At 37.5% G+C, this 14,863-nt stretch overlaps 1 long non-coding RNA gene across 2 annotated transcripts; it reads left to right on the forward strand.

The window, feature by feature from the left end:
• Positions 1 to 8,031: 8,031 nt before the first annotated feature.
• Positions 8,032 to 9,738, forward strand: LOC144659794 (uncharacterized). Of its 2 annotated transcripts, XR_013571964.1 has the most exons (3): positions 8,032 to 8,162; positions 8,790 to 8,984; positions 9,178 to 9,738. It is a non-coding gene; the product is annotated as an uncharacterized LOC144659794 (long non-coding RNA). The 2 variants fall into 2 exon arrangements; XR_013571965.1 differs by lacking the exon at positions 8,032 to 8,162 and having other exon boundaries at positions 8,273 to 8,992.
• Positions 9,739 to 14,863: the final 5,125 nt, after the last annotated feature.

The following is a 14,863-nucleotide window of genomic DNA, read 5'->3' on the forward strand; positions in this document are numbered from 1 at the left end:
TTGAAGTACGTAAGAGAGGTTCAGTTGCGGCCGATGAAGTGGCGAGCATTTTGGCGAGCATTTTTGGCACTAGGAGACAACAAAGCAGACTTCGCACGGACTTATCTCGCAGGCACTGACTCTGCAATCGTAGTATATCTGGTGGTTGTTCATACAAAGTGGATTCTGCTTAGATCCTGGCCTACATAGATGAAGCCTTTTTGAGATCCAACCAAGAGGAAGCCGATACGAAGTTTGTTCATTATGCAGTCAGTCTTAGCGGGCATGTCGACAACAAAATAGTTTACACTCGAGGCACAGACTTGCTGTTACTTCGAATTCTCCTGACACATCGATCGCGCTAAGCTCTCATCAACAGTGGGGATATGGGCAGGAACTTCAGAGAATCCAACGTAAATACCTTTAGAGGATGTCTCAGTAAATCTTCCTGATAACTTGTCAAGTTCCGTTGTTACCATCTCACAACATCACCGGCTGTAACAGCACCTCTACCATCTGTGGAGAGTCTTCACAGAACACTTTGTTCTTCTCTCCTCGGTCGGCGAAGATGTCCTCGAAGCTGACACCACTACGTATACCTCCGCAGAAAACGTTTGTTTGTTGAATGTTTAATAGGGCCTCTTTACATGAGAGTTTTCGTCCCGGGATGAATTCATCTCGGTGTCTGGTCATTGTCTTGTTACTGTCTACATGATTTCGTCCCTGGATGAGTTATATCGTCCCTGGATGAGTTATATCGTCCTGGGATGAACTCATCCCGGGACGACTTCATCTCTGTCCTACTAAGCACCGGGATAAAATGTCATCCCGGGATGAAACGTGACAAAAAACGCCATGTAAACAGTCTTTCCGGGATGAAATGTATTGTAATGTAAGCACGGGCGAGATGAACTCAACTCGGGCGGGACGACTTACGTCCCGGCATCTCGGGATGAAAACGCTCATACGTGTCGGGTTGAAAATCATCTCGGCTCTCATGTAAAGAGGCCCTAAGAATTTAGAAGAATTTAGAAAATCGCATGTCATGTGCACTGGGCTGTGTAGATGCACCAAGACCGACACTAATTGCTATATCAACCTGCGCTAAAGCGCTTTAAAGAAACTTGTAAAAAAGCAATATTTGTTCAGTGTATTTGAAAAAGTTCAGAAGAGATATTAAAAATATTTACAATATTGTTATGATCATTTTGAATTCGTTAATTTTACATGCGTTCAACCAAAGTCTTTATCATGAGCCTATAACAGACAAAGTGCATTGTGAAATAAGTTAGATTCAGCAATATACAGACAAACAATAAAGTTTTATCTCTCTTGTTAATACAAAAATTGCATTTGTTCTTTGACAAAAAACTACACCCGTGATAAGGTACGTTCCCGTTTATAGGGTGAATTTTGGGCGTGGTCAATTGTCACTGAAGGGCTTGATTTTCACAGAAACAGCGTAAAAACTCTCAGAAAATTCTTAAAATCATTTTTACAGCACACTAACAATGCTTTAAATGAATTTATGGATGTATTATGCTTAAGATAGCTAAAGGAAAGAAAATCTCTTATTTGGACCATGACTTCATAATTAAATGCATCAAAACATCACCTTAACGCAAGAATTAAGCTTGGCAACATTGATTTTCGAAATCAGCGTACTCGATTTAGTAAAAATAGCTATGTTGCCAAAAATCAGACAAAAATGCCCGTGGGTGTCACATTTTGGACTCCTGGGTACCTGACTATAACACAGATTCTAGCTTTGGAATTTGTTTTGACTATAATAAGCAACGTCACATTACTTGATGTAAAAATAGTGTAGGGGTGAGGGGGGAGGGGGCAATCCGCCCCCCTCGGTCTAAAAAGATCCAAAAAAATCCCGGTATGAATAGGGTTAAAAAGAGGACGCTTAATTAAACACCGTTAGAGGACTACACTTATCGAGTTCCATTCTTTTATAGAACTTGCTGACAAAAATACCTGTTGAATAAAGTTTGTAACTCACCTGTGCCATGCACCTCCACGTTGAGACAGTTCCAATTATGCCGCTGTATTGGATTGAAGCGAATGTATCTTGCATAAATAGGTTTCAACTTGTGCTGGTCAACTGTGTTACTCTTGCCGTTTCTGTAAAATACCTGTAAACGTGTACAGTAGAAAGCAAATGGTGTTGGGATTAAAAAAAAATAATAGCAGTCATGAAGCATTAAATTTAAGTGTTTATATAGAAAGTAAGTTGTGAGTTTCAGATATTTTCGGAGGATACCGTTTAAGGCCAGGGTTGAAAGGACAAGTTCACCCCAATATGACACAATTATTAATGAATTAATTAATGTAATCGAAAAGGTTATACAAAGATATGTTATTGCCAACAATTGCAGCTTCCAAAGAGTATTCAAACCTTACGAAATCGTTGACTGAAGAGACTGAAGTAGTCCAAAAAAATCAATCACCGGCCGCAGCCAACTGCAAAATGATACTGCGCAAAAAGGCATAATAATAATAATAATAACAACTTTATTAACGTGTCAAATTTGTAGTAGCTGAGGGGAAAAGTCCCCTCTACGTATTAAACAATGATCGCGTATTAAACAATGATTAAACTCCCTGCCAAACGTCAGGTTAAACTCGCCTGGCTGTTAAGTTCGTTCAAGATGGCGAAGGCCGGTTCTCGATTTTCGGACAACATCACGCAAGAATCCCATAGGGTTAAATATGCTTTACAAGCTGAAATTTTGGTGTTAAACAAATCTTATAACTTCCTTTTTGCTGGCGTGAAGAGAAAAAGTGCCGTCGAAGTACAGTAGAATGAACTTCTCTTTTAACTGCATTACTTCTTAGGGAGGCTCAAAACAGTTTTCAGTACTTTCCAGCTCTCATACTTTGATGGGTCAGTGCCCAAAAATATTTATCAGCTACCACAAGTGCTTATAACTCAAAAACGATTCCGGTGACCCCATTTTATATTATCGAATAATAATCAGCATGCTAAGATACAACTTTTTGCAAAGTTAAAAAAATTCTCCGAAGCAGTTTCAGAGCCACCTTAACATTTCACGTTTTTGCTAGTCGTGCCTGAGATCATGCGTGTGATCATAAGGTGATCGAGCCTGCTTGCGGCCACGTCTTTTTTCCAAATTATATAAAATCTTACCATGTCGTTGCCATTTTCATCCTTATAAATTTTCCAGTGTTTTTTGTCCTGCGAGTAAAACAGCTTGAATGCCGTGACCCAGCTATCCCATGAATCGTACTGACTGTCTCCCTGAGTAGCAACACCACACACTAGAAACTGCTGCCCAAGGTCAACCTGAAGCCAATCGTCGTTCCTGTCAGGATCATACGCACACCATCCGTCTTTCCTATTGTAGTTGAGCCGACCATAAAAGGGTCGGTGGCTAGAGGCGTAGGAAGAAGAAGCCGACATCATGGAAGGTTGGATGATATAGGGATTGGCAACACCAACAGCATTACCGAAGGAGGCAGAGACGTCTAAATGAAAGCATTAGGTTAGAAAATAGAATAGTTTTCCCTTGCGTGAAGAAGGCAATGAAAATCAGCCTCTCAGCTGGCCACCACATGGAGACGAAATCATTTTTACGTAATTAAAGTAGATACTGTCACTGTTTTTTTTTTTTCTGCTTTTCGGTAAAAAAAGTACTAAAATTAACAAAAGTACTCACACTTGTGTACGACAAGCGCCTAAAACGTCAAGGAAAAGATATAACGTGAATTGTCGTTGAGGGTCTCGAGGAGAGACGTTACTCGTTTCTAGCTTTTTTTGTTTCAGGCAGCAAGGGAAGACATTTAAATAGTCAGCCTAACTTTTTTAGCTGAGATATCAGTTTCTTCACAGCATCACAACGTGACCACTATTAGTAGCTTTCCATAGGTCTTCAGGCTTTAGAATTTTGAGGCGAGGTTCGTAACAGTGTCTCTTTTAGTCACGACTTAAACTTGCGTTGGGTGGCCAAAATGAATTGCAAGTTCACGCGAGGCTTTATCAATAAAAAAGCTATTTGAAGACCACGAGAGGTGATGTTATTAGAAAGAGCCTCGATGTAAAACCTTCTTGCCAAAAAAGAAAATTAACTACAGTGTTGAACCGTTTGATTGTTAAAAGTCGCGGATTATTTTTTTTTTGTATTCGAAAACTGGGCATTTGATTTGTCCATTTTTGTTCTTTTAAATTTCTCACATGCTGTTTTTTATTTTATTTTATATCATAGTGAAGCAAATAATACTTTGTGTGAAAAAAAAAAACATGGGAAAACGCCTGAAGTCGTTGCGCTGAAAATTCAGTTTATTTTTGAAGTTAAATGTTTTTTCAATCCTGTCAAAACATCTTTTTATTAAGACATCATTTCAAACACCTCAACGTCAACTTGACTCAAGAGCAGAGGTTTCCTTAAAGAACATAAAGTAAACAACAAGACTTGTGCTGACCTTTGGCAAATCAAACAGTCACTAACGTGCAACCACTTTATAGAAATTTTGATCCCGAACAAAGTGGAAGCATCTCAAAAAAGGGAACATAAAATTAGCCAAGTCTTAACTAAAAAAATAACAATTATATTTAATAGACCTTTTGCAGGCTACTCGTTATTCTTCTGTGTACATGGATATTGTCCTCCAAGCCTCGCTCCAGGGTCAATATCTTTTGTTGTTTGAACATACTAACGAGACTTGGAGGGTAATTTCCATGAACACAAAAGAATAAAAAGTAGGCTGCAAAAGGTCTATTTAAATAAACGTAATTAAATATTAACCCTCGGACGTATGAGGGGGAGGGGGGTGGATGGCGCCTCTATAATGCTGAAACTTCCAGTAGCTGTCCATCCATCCTTTCCATGTCAACTATGTGTCTGTAATATTTGAGCTTACCATGGCAACGCCATAAAAAAGCATTTCTGTCAGTTTGTGACTTTCTAAAAAATGTTGAAATCCAAGATGGCGGCTCTAATTACGTCATTTAGTGTCACAACCAAACAAAATTATGCCAACTTGTAGATTAAGCTACTGGCTTTCTTCTCATTGCAAAATAATTTACTACACCTTAATTAAACGAAAATTCCGGAGAGGGGTTCCTACCACCCCCTTCTCCCCCCCCCCCCCCTCCCTTGTACGATGGTGGGGTTATGAATTTGCTTGTAAGTCCGAGGGTTAAAATAATAGAGCATTGGATAGTTTTTAAAACATACCATGCAAATAAAGAAATGCTTTAAGGAGTAAAAGGAAATGCAATAACTCACCCGTGCCATACACCTCTACTCTAAGACAGTTATGTCGATGCTGATTAGTTGGATAAAAGCGAATATATCTTGCATATATACGTTTTAACTTGTGCTGGTCAACTGTGGTTCTTCCACCGTACCTATGAAATACCTGTAATAATAATTATAAAAACAATATATAATTATAATAAAAACCTTCCCAAAATCCTTTGCAACTGAAAAATCGTTTATGCCAAATAACTTGGTCAGTTTGAAGTCAGCAGGAGTAGTACGTCGTATAGAAATAACTCTTACCATAAACTACTCCTTGTATAAGCAGGAGGGCATTTTGCGTGCGCATGCGTCGATATGGACTAGTGCGCACGACAGAGAAGTTCTGCTATCGATTGTTTACATATTTTCCACAATTTATGGCCTAATTTCTAGCTCAAAATGAAACGTGTTTTAAGTTTTACTTGCTGTATACAATACTAAGAGTCCTTGCTTTATCTTCTGACAACAACAAGCAAAGTTTGGTGTCGGCGTGCTGTTTATCTGATCGACTTTGGCTATGTGTATTAAACATTGCACGTGGACAAAATGGCGACCGAATGTCGAGAACCTAAATACCTTGCCCATGTTTTTAATAGCCGGAAGATCTAAACGGACAAAGCGCTACGGCTACTTAGTACTAAAGTATAAAACAGCAATTTTAACTATACGATGTTATAATCAAGTATCCCGGGTTTGAGCGAGTGGTCATGATTTTGTTCAGATTTGTCATAAAACTACAATTTAGTGGTTCTCACAAAGCAAAAATCTCAAAATCTAGCCTTGATCTCCAGCGTCTACCGATGATATATGGAGCCTGAAGTACTTAAACTATCGTCTAATGCTGCGAAGGTAGCGTTAAAAAATGGTCAATTGTGGAAATTTTTAGCTTTCTTTAACGTACGTTCTCGCTGGTTTATCCTAACAGAGAAACTATCGTTTGTGATTATTTCCTTAAACGCGAGCATTGGTCAAAATAACTTCACATTTCGATGATACCACAATTATTCTGTTGAACAAGAAAATAATTACTGCGATCGGTCTTAATTTTAAAGTGTTATGGTAATTCTTTGCTGGTAGACTATTTGTTTACATTTTACTATGTTAATTAGTACATTTTTGGCTCCTTTATCAAAATCTAGCCTTGATCACCAGTCAAAAAATAGCATGAAACGAACAAGCTATATATATTTTTTTCAGAAACGTTTTAATAACTGCTGTATAAAATGTCTTAAGAAATAATTTTTAACTATAAACAATGTTATTTTCAATTTTTCATTCAACGTTTATTTCATTAAGTTTGATGTTTATTTTGTTATAACGGCTGTTTTACTTCTGTTTCGCCTAAATGTGTTTTAAAGAACTGCAGTTCTTGTTCCAGGAAACCCTGTAGCCAGTCGAGGGCAAGTTGGCTTTGCTTTGGAGTCATCAGTGAGCTGCATTATCATGTGCAGAACACCCAAACATGTCGTTCCCCTCAGGGAAAACCCTTTTCTTTGGTGGCCGTCCCTTTAGGCAAAAAATCACCCGACAAGCTATAATATTGCTCGCACTCTGCCTGTATTACAGCAATTGATTTGATGTGAAGTTTTGATCCTAATATATCACACTCCAGCACACGGATAAATGTTTTCCTCTTTTTACGGCCTGTTTAATTTTTGTCGGTGAAGGCTTTCCTACCTGTCCCACATATTTTTCCATTATTTGCAACAACGATCCCGAAGCTGGCCAGAAAATCTGCTTTATAAGAGCCTTGCCACACACAAAACACTTTTTCTTAGCGAAATTTAGGCCTATATTAAATTATGTGACGATAAACAGTACAAAAAACAAAGTTTGAATCTTCCGCGCCATTTTTATTCCCAAGATCACGCGGTCTTTGTACAGCGGTTGCACGCATGCGCACGCAAAATGCCCTCCTGCTCCTTGTATAAGTCGTAGGTAGATAACGTCATTAGTCACGTGACTTTGCTCAGAAGTTCGTTTTTGCTCACTGTGACGAAAATAGTTTATTACTAAAAAAGCAGTCATTGCAGTTTGAAGCACATTGGTGTGAGGCATTTCGGACTGCCCAGGTACCGAACAAAATATCAAAATTAAGGTAGCTATGCACAATTTTCAAAAAATGGGAGTCTGGGTACAAGTGCGTATCTGGCATTGCATTAAATGCGAGGTAACAAGAAATTACATGTTGGTAGATACTTATATGTGAAGTAGTTTTTAATTAATTCCATTGTTATGACGTCATCGTCCACGTGACCAGAACGGATCACATTTTTAAATTGGCTTGAAAACTTTACTAGAACCTCTCTCTTAGGATCTTTTTGAGCAAAGTTGTAGCTTTTTAAATAGTGTTTTTAAAAATGGCCATTATTACTTTTTCGTGAAAAAGTACGGCAGTAAAAAATACAATTGAAAAGTTTGTTGGCTTCCTACTCAACGACCATTTGCATTTGAAATAAAAGAAAATTTTGCCAAAGGCTTGAGTGTATGCTCTTTATTATAGCGTTATCAGTTTCTTTTCATTGTAATTGCTTTGGGCGAGGTTGAACGTAATTTCTTTCAGACAAAGGAGTGGCGCTTGGGGAGAGTTTCAGCTGTGCCCCCCCTGCTTACGGATTCCCCGCGGTCCGTATTGCGGGCGCATTTTTTAATCAGAACGCGTATTGTTCCTCTGCCTACTTCCGATAGCTAAAAATTTAAACACTTCAGAGTTCACATCGAAGTTTTCTGGCCCAGAAATGCCAGGGAATTCGACAAAACTCAGTTGTAACGTAATTCAAAATATTTGAAGCATTGAATTGATTCAACCGCCTGAACTATGGAACTTCGCTTCGCCTGTTTCTTTTTTTTGCGGAAAAACGATGTTTGGAGGCCACTGATGACAACAAGGGAGATTGGAGTGATTAAGAGGTGAGAATTTAATAGATAATTGAATTTTTAGTCAAGTGAAATCCAGTTATAATGTCAGCATTGTTCACTAAACGCGTACACACTGTTCTGTTCAAAACGAAAACTGTAGTGTTGCTGTGTACTGTTTCACATATTAGCTCCATGTAAAAAAACGCACATATATTTCTTCAACTTTGTGTTGGCTACCTGTGCTTTCTTTGTAGTGAGAAAAATACTTGTGATTAAAGAATATATTTGCTTATAGACCCGTTGTGATCAGTCGAAAGAGGTCAAGCTCATATTAAGCTTATTTTGGGGTAAAATTTTATTTTTGAAAGGAGTGCTCACATAGGAGCTTATAATTCTCACAATTTCTTATGGTGACTGTTGACTTGTCGTGGTTAAAAAACTATATAACCTGTGCAACCTTAAAATACAGTCACCCCTTCAATAAGTTAATGCACCAATTATGTAGGGTCAGAAACTCATAAGGGTTGAAAACCCTTATGAGTTTCTGACAGGGTATTATAATTATAAACTTCTTCCATAATTTACCACAATTTGAGAATATGTGTCTGTAAGCATTGTGTACTGGTGTTATCAATATCAACTGATTAATTGGGATTGATAATTTTGTCACTTGACAAGCATTGCAGGTTAAACTTCTTTCAAAGTTGTCTGGCAAAGATATTTATCATCCCTAAGAATCAAGCTTCTTCAGGATAATATTAATCCTCGTGTGAGGTGTTCCAGATGTAACCAAAATCAGCAAAAAAAGGATAACCATGAAATAAATTATTCTGATTAATGATGTCATGACTGAAAAATCAGCTTCCGCTTGCTGTAAGTGGGTGAGTTTGTGTCACCATAGTGTCTATGAGCACTTGCACTATGCCAGTAACTTTAGACTTTTGAATGGCAAAGTTGTGGTCAGTCTTAATTGGTTTAAGTGAAAAAAAAAAACCACTAGCTGAGGACACCAGAAAATTGTAATGGCAATAATTTCATATTAACTAAAACATATTTTCTTCCACAGGTAACCAGCTGGTTTTGAAATACAAAATCACCATTGGATGTAAAGAGCTTTGGCTTGTACACCAGGCCTCAGTTGTTCGAAAGGTGAATATCACCATCCATGGGATAAATCGCTATCCGTTGGATAGTGTAGTATGTCTTGCTAACACTTATACACTGGATAGCAATTTATCCGGTGGATAGCGTTATCCACCTTTCGAACAACTGGGGCCAGGGCAATACTCAGTGTTATCTCTACAATGCAGCAGAGAATGAATAAACTCAGATAAACCAAAGACATTTGTGATTTTTTTATTCATTTTTTTATTTTATGTTATTACAATAATTATGTTATGATTTTAAATTCCAAAACAAAACATAGTTGGGCTGATTGTAGCCTGCAAGACGGTGTTGCAGAACAGGCGGTTTATTTTGTGTTGCATGCTAGGCTGACTTTTGTTTTACTTTGACTTTGTTCTATGTTTGTATGTGATCTCAACTCAGTGTAATTCTGAATAGAGCAGATTATTAGATGCTGAGCATGGCATGGCATGTGGTACTAAGTCCAATAATCTTACCAGCTGATGTACCCCTGAGGGGTACTGCTGGATAGGGTATGTTTTTTTTACCTCTCCAGCTCTGGTATATAATTTCAAGTTCATATCTGTCCAAATCTGGGTCTGAACCCCTCCTAGACAGGGTATAACTGCAAGACTGTCATTGAATATGTAGCAATCCAAAATCAGAAAACATTTATCTCTATCTACTTAGCAGACATTAAAATACTTTCAGGACGTTATTGTTGTCAGTGTCCTTTATTCACCCAATCAGCAATATAACCCAGCGCACAAATGATCATGATTTTTGATGTGCCTTTTGTCCGAAATAGAATCTAAAAGAGGGGCTGCTGTCCTTCACAAAGTAGGTATTTTTAGTTTTTAGTGTCCTAAACTGTCGAGGTTTCAAACCCCCAGAAGCACCCCTATACCTAAACATGGGTCACGTAAATCCCCCAGATGGACCAATTTGTAGTTCAGATGGTTTTTGTGACCAACCAAACAAATCACAATTTTGATTGTGGCTCTGCTTTAATAATAAAACTGATAAATAATAATATTTCCTGTCAATAGTTGATTCTAATAAAAGACATTTCTTTTCAAACAGTTAGGGGCCCATTACAGTCCATAATTATAGCTTGGGGTAAAAGTAAAGTCTATTATAATGCTAAGAATTATTCAAATGGGAGGTACGCTAAAATTATTACATTTAGTTCTTTTTGCAGGGTGCTGCACTTTTCAGCTTTGCACAACTTTTCTCTTCCCTTAGAAACTGTTCTTCATTGCTGCTTTTTAAAATGATCAGACTTGAAATATTTGCAGACTGCTTCTCTGGGAAAGGTTTCGATTAGGTCAACCTGCCTCAAGTTAGTTTTGTTTTAAGCTTATATTGCTTTACTCACAGACGCCTTCGACATTTTTGTGAAATTTTATTTTACACCATTACACAATTTGATCCTAGGGTGATACTCCAAGTTTTCTTCACCTTGGAAGTCGAAAAGGCTAACTTATATATCTGTTAGTTTCTTCAAATGTTGCCCTTAAACCGGCGAAAGCAGCGACTGTCTTGTCCTTCCATCGCTTATCAATGTCGTAAAAGAATACAGTTTACTTCGGTACGTAAGTTTGAAGCTCTTGCTGGTGGTAGGGACCTAAATTTTTACCAGCAAACCAACATTTGAAGAAGTAGACGGTAAAGTGGCCAAAAAAGCCGGTAAAAAAACGTAAACACCATCGGTAATTGTCGGTAATTGTCGCTAATTGAGCGGAGTTGACAACTTACCGAAAATTTCCTCGAAAGGCTGTTTGTCGGCGCGAGAACAATTTTTTTACAATGCCGACACCCCCTCATTTTTTTGGAAAAATGTTGTTTCTTCTCAAAAGTGGAAACTAAAACCTTATTTTTTTAACCACGTCCTTATTTCTCGGTTTTTTGTGCCAGCCGTTTCAGATCCTTAAATTTCTGTTAGTTTAAATAAGCCCGCGCCCGAGCCCGCAATTCATACCGCGGGTAACTGGCGCACGCGCAGACATTATTCAGCTCTGTCGCGTCGATCTCGTCGATCGATCTTGTGGAAAGATTTTGCAATTTTAGTTCTATAGGATAGTTTTGACAATGTTTTTTCTTCTTGACGCGATCACGAGTCCCGAAACAAAGGGTATTCGATATCCTTTATTTGTATTCCCGATACTGGAGAGTAATATGGAATGAGGAGAAACGGTGGAAGCTTTTCGCACAAACATTTCTAACAGAGACTGGTCACTTGAGGTAAGCGTTTCTCATTGTACTATAATTTCATTTTGAAGACTGGCTTAAGCTTATGTCATCGGCGTTTGTGTGAAGATTTATAAAAGTGCTAAAGATGGAATCGTACTAAAACGTAGCTGGCCTTAGCTCACTGGAATTAAAGCCGAGCTCGACGATAAAAAAAAAATAGATTTTGAGGCGATGTTTCATAGTAATGTCACTCAGTTCGTCGAGGCATGTAGTTGTTATTTATATTTGTCATCTGAATGTTAAGCTACTTCAATTTAATAAGAATCGCATCCTTTTATTATTTATACTTGAGGAAATGTTTGTCAAAATATTGACCATGTGGTCATTTCCGGCCGCAAAGAAATAAATGAGACCATTTCTGAAGTTTAAATTTCTATCTTTCTATGATGTGTATTGTATTGCCAGACATAGATTGACGTTTCTTTTGCATTTTGTTGTATACAGGTAATTTGTGGGATTATTAGAATGTCTAATTTGTAAACAGGATTTACAGAATTCAGAACTGAGGACTTTCTGAAGTACTGGTGAGTTAAACTATGGATTATAACATGTTCAGGCAGTTATTGATCTCTTCAGCCAATCTCAGCAATTCCCATCCTCCTCTCTACACACATTCACTACCTGAGACATTTTTAAATGATCTATTTTTTGACCAGACATTTGCCTACGTTATAAAAAAGCTGTTTGACATTTTTTTAAGGCATGTATTTTCAGTTGTTGGATGGCCTTCAGTAGCATACATGTAGCAATGTAAAAAATTCAAATGAAGACTGACATTTTTTTCTGCAAAATTATGATTAATGAAAGGAAGGGTGCAAAGAAAATTGATTTCTTCCTGGCCTGACCCAGGTAGACTGTGCAAGGTGAAACCATTATATGCTTACCCAAAGTCCCATGTTTCTCTGGAAAGATCAACAACAAAAAATAAAAATCCATAAATGTCATTTGGCTATCTAGCAAGTGGAAAAAATTATTGAATTCACTAGCCCAACATGAAAGCAGTCAGGTTTTTTTTTCACACCGTCACTGAAAAAGGCCATTTAATATACAGTCTGCATGCTGGAAAAATAGCAATTTCATCAAAATAAACAGTTTTTGTTTGTTTTGTTTATATTTACAGGTGACTTGAAGAGTGCAATGACATTCCTCTTAGTCAAAATGAACTCAAAAATACACATTGTTAATGTAATAAAATTGTCACATGATTGATATTTCCCACATGTTGCCAGTTTAAACCTGAATATACTTTAGTGAGACATTTATAGCTTTTTATGTAATATGAACATCCCAGAACCCAATAAGGCTACATGTGAATACTGACACTTTATTACATGTAAGTTTTGAAACCATTCTGGGTTCATGACAAAACTATTTTGTTTTGGCATGATTGTAGAATACCCCGGCACTTTTTTTGCATAACTGAAATGACTGCCACCGCAGTCCGCAGTAACCATACAAATATTAAAACTTCATGCGGAACTGATTTTAATGACACCGCAGTCCACGGTCCGACACATGAAGTTTGGTGTTTAGATTGCCTGCCATCGCTGTCTGTAGTCACGCATTTCCTGTCTGCCACCGTGGTCTGCAGTCCCATAGTGAACACATGGGACAGAATGTTTTGTGTTTAGAGAGGCATACTTATTCATTTCGGTTAGCCTAATATGCACTTTGGTTAGCCTGTTCACGGTTAGCTATCTATATTTGTAAGGGCAACACTATATATTGTTAACATGTAGAATTCTGGGTACACTGCGGACTGTGATTAGGTTGCTTGCGGTTAGCCTTTATATTGTGTTCAGGATATCTACTGTTCTTAAATCCACTACGGGACTGCGGACCGGGGTGGCTGCTGATTATACCATTTACTAGCATTTCTTGGAATCGACTACGGGACTACGGGCCCCGGTGGCAGGCGATAAGCAGACTTTGTATTATTTTCAAATGAAACACTACAGGACTGTGGATCGCGGTGGCAGGCGTATAGTTAAATCCAATTTTGATCAATGAACTGCATGACTGCGGACTGCGTTATGAGTGAAATATAACTTAACAACTAAATTTCACTGTGGACTGTGGACCACGGGACCAGACGAATAATGGCGGGGTATTCTACAATTGCTCCTTTGTTTCAATATAAATAATGAAATTACAGAGAAGTTATGAAATTATTATCGCAGACCATAAATTTACTCTAGCACAGGCTAAAGTGTCTTCAATAGCTGTGTAAAGGTCGGGACAAACTATGCGACAAGTCGCAGTGACAGGTCGCGGCGACAAGTCGCTCCGTCTGTACTGCTTACAACTAAGTCGCTGCAACAAGGTGTTTGTTTGGTGCACAAACAGCGAATTTGGAAGAGTGGGAATGCAAACTAGTTTTCCATATTCAATATGGCGAAAATACATGACGCGCACTCATTAGTTAATTCATATTTTGTCGCAGCAATTTGTCGCAGACGTGTACACGCGCTGCTGCCATTGCTCATTTTGTCACTGCGACGTGTCGCACAAATGCAAACCAGTTTGAATTCGTGCAACACAACATAGCGACAAAATTCTGTTGCAGCGACATAGTTTGTCGCATGTCACACGAGGCGACTTATAAAAGTAAGCTGCAGATTGATACACACTAATCTACTTTTTTAACCTTTCTTATTTTCCTGTTTTCTATGGAATATATAATTATATATTGTTTTTACCGGTTTCACTTGTAATAATAATAATAATAATAATAATAATAATAATAATAATAATAATAATTTTTTTTTTTTTTTTTTTTTTTTTTTTTTTAATATCTTTATTGCCATTTTAACATTGTACAAATGTTACAGTGTAAGAAAAAAAAGAGCAGACGTAAGTTACAATTAAGTTACGTAGTTTATAAACTGTTACAATTTACATATGAAAATAAAGGTACAGGTACATAGGAAAATAAAGTAAATGAAAAAATATAAAATAAATAAACAAGGAAATAAGCTTACATAAAGTCTTTCCACTTTAATTCGAAATTGTTAATAGTTTTATTTCTAACTGCAATATGTTGTAGAGTATCCAATCTGTTTTTTAGAAAAGGAGGAAAGCCGTCAAAAGGTACATCATCGCAGTCTTGGGTCGTACAAAAGATATAATACTTAGCTACAAGTGATATGTAATTTAAAATATCTTTTGTTTGTATGGCGTTGTCATGCCAGCCGTAAAGGATATCGCGTTCTGAAAGAGTAATTGTATTTTGTTGTTTTTCGGACCACCACTTTTGAAATGCAGTCCAGAAATTAGAAATTTTTGGACATCGGTAGAGTAGATGAGGCAATGTTTGCGGCTGCGTTTTACATAAATGACAAGTTTCAGAGTCGCATAAATTCATACGAAAAAGT

This window comes from Oculina patagonica, chromosome 7, assembly GCF_052425735.1.
Source record: "Oculina patagonica isolate OP01 chromosome 7, crgOcupat, whole genome shotgun sequence".
Lineage (NCBI taxonomy): Eukaryota > Metazoa > Cnidaria > Anthozoa > Scleractinia > Oculinidae > Oculina > Oculina patagonica.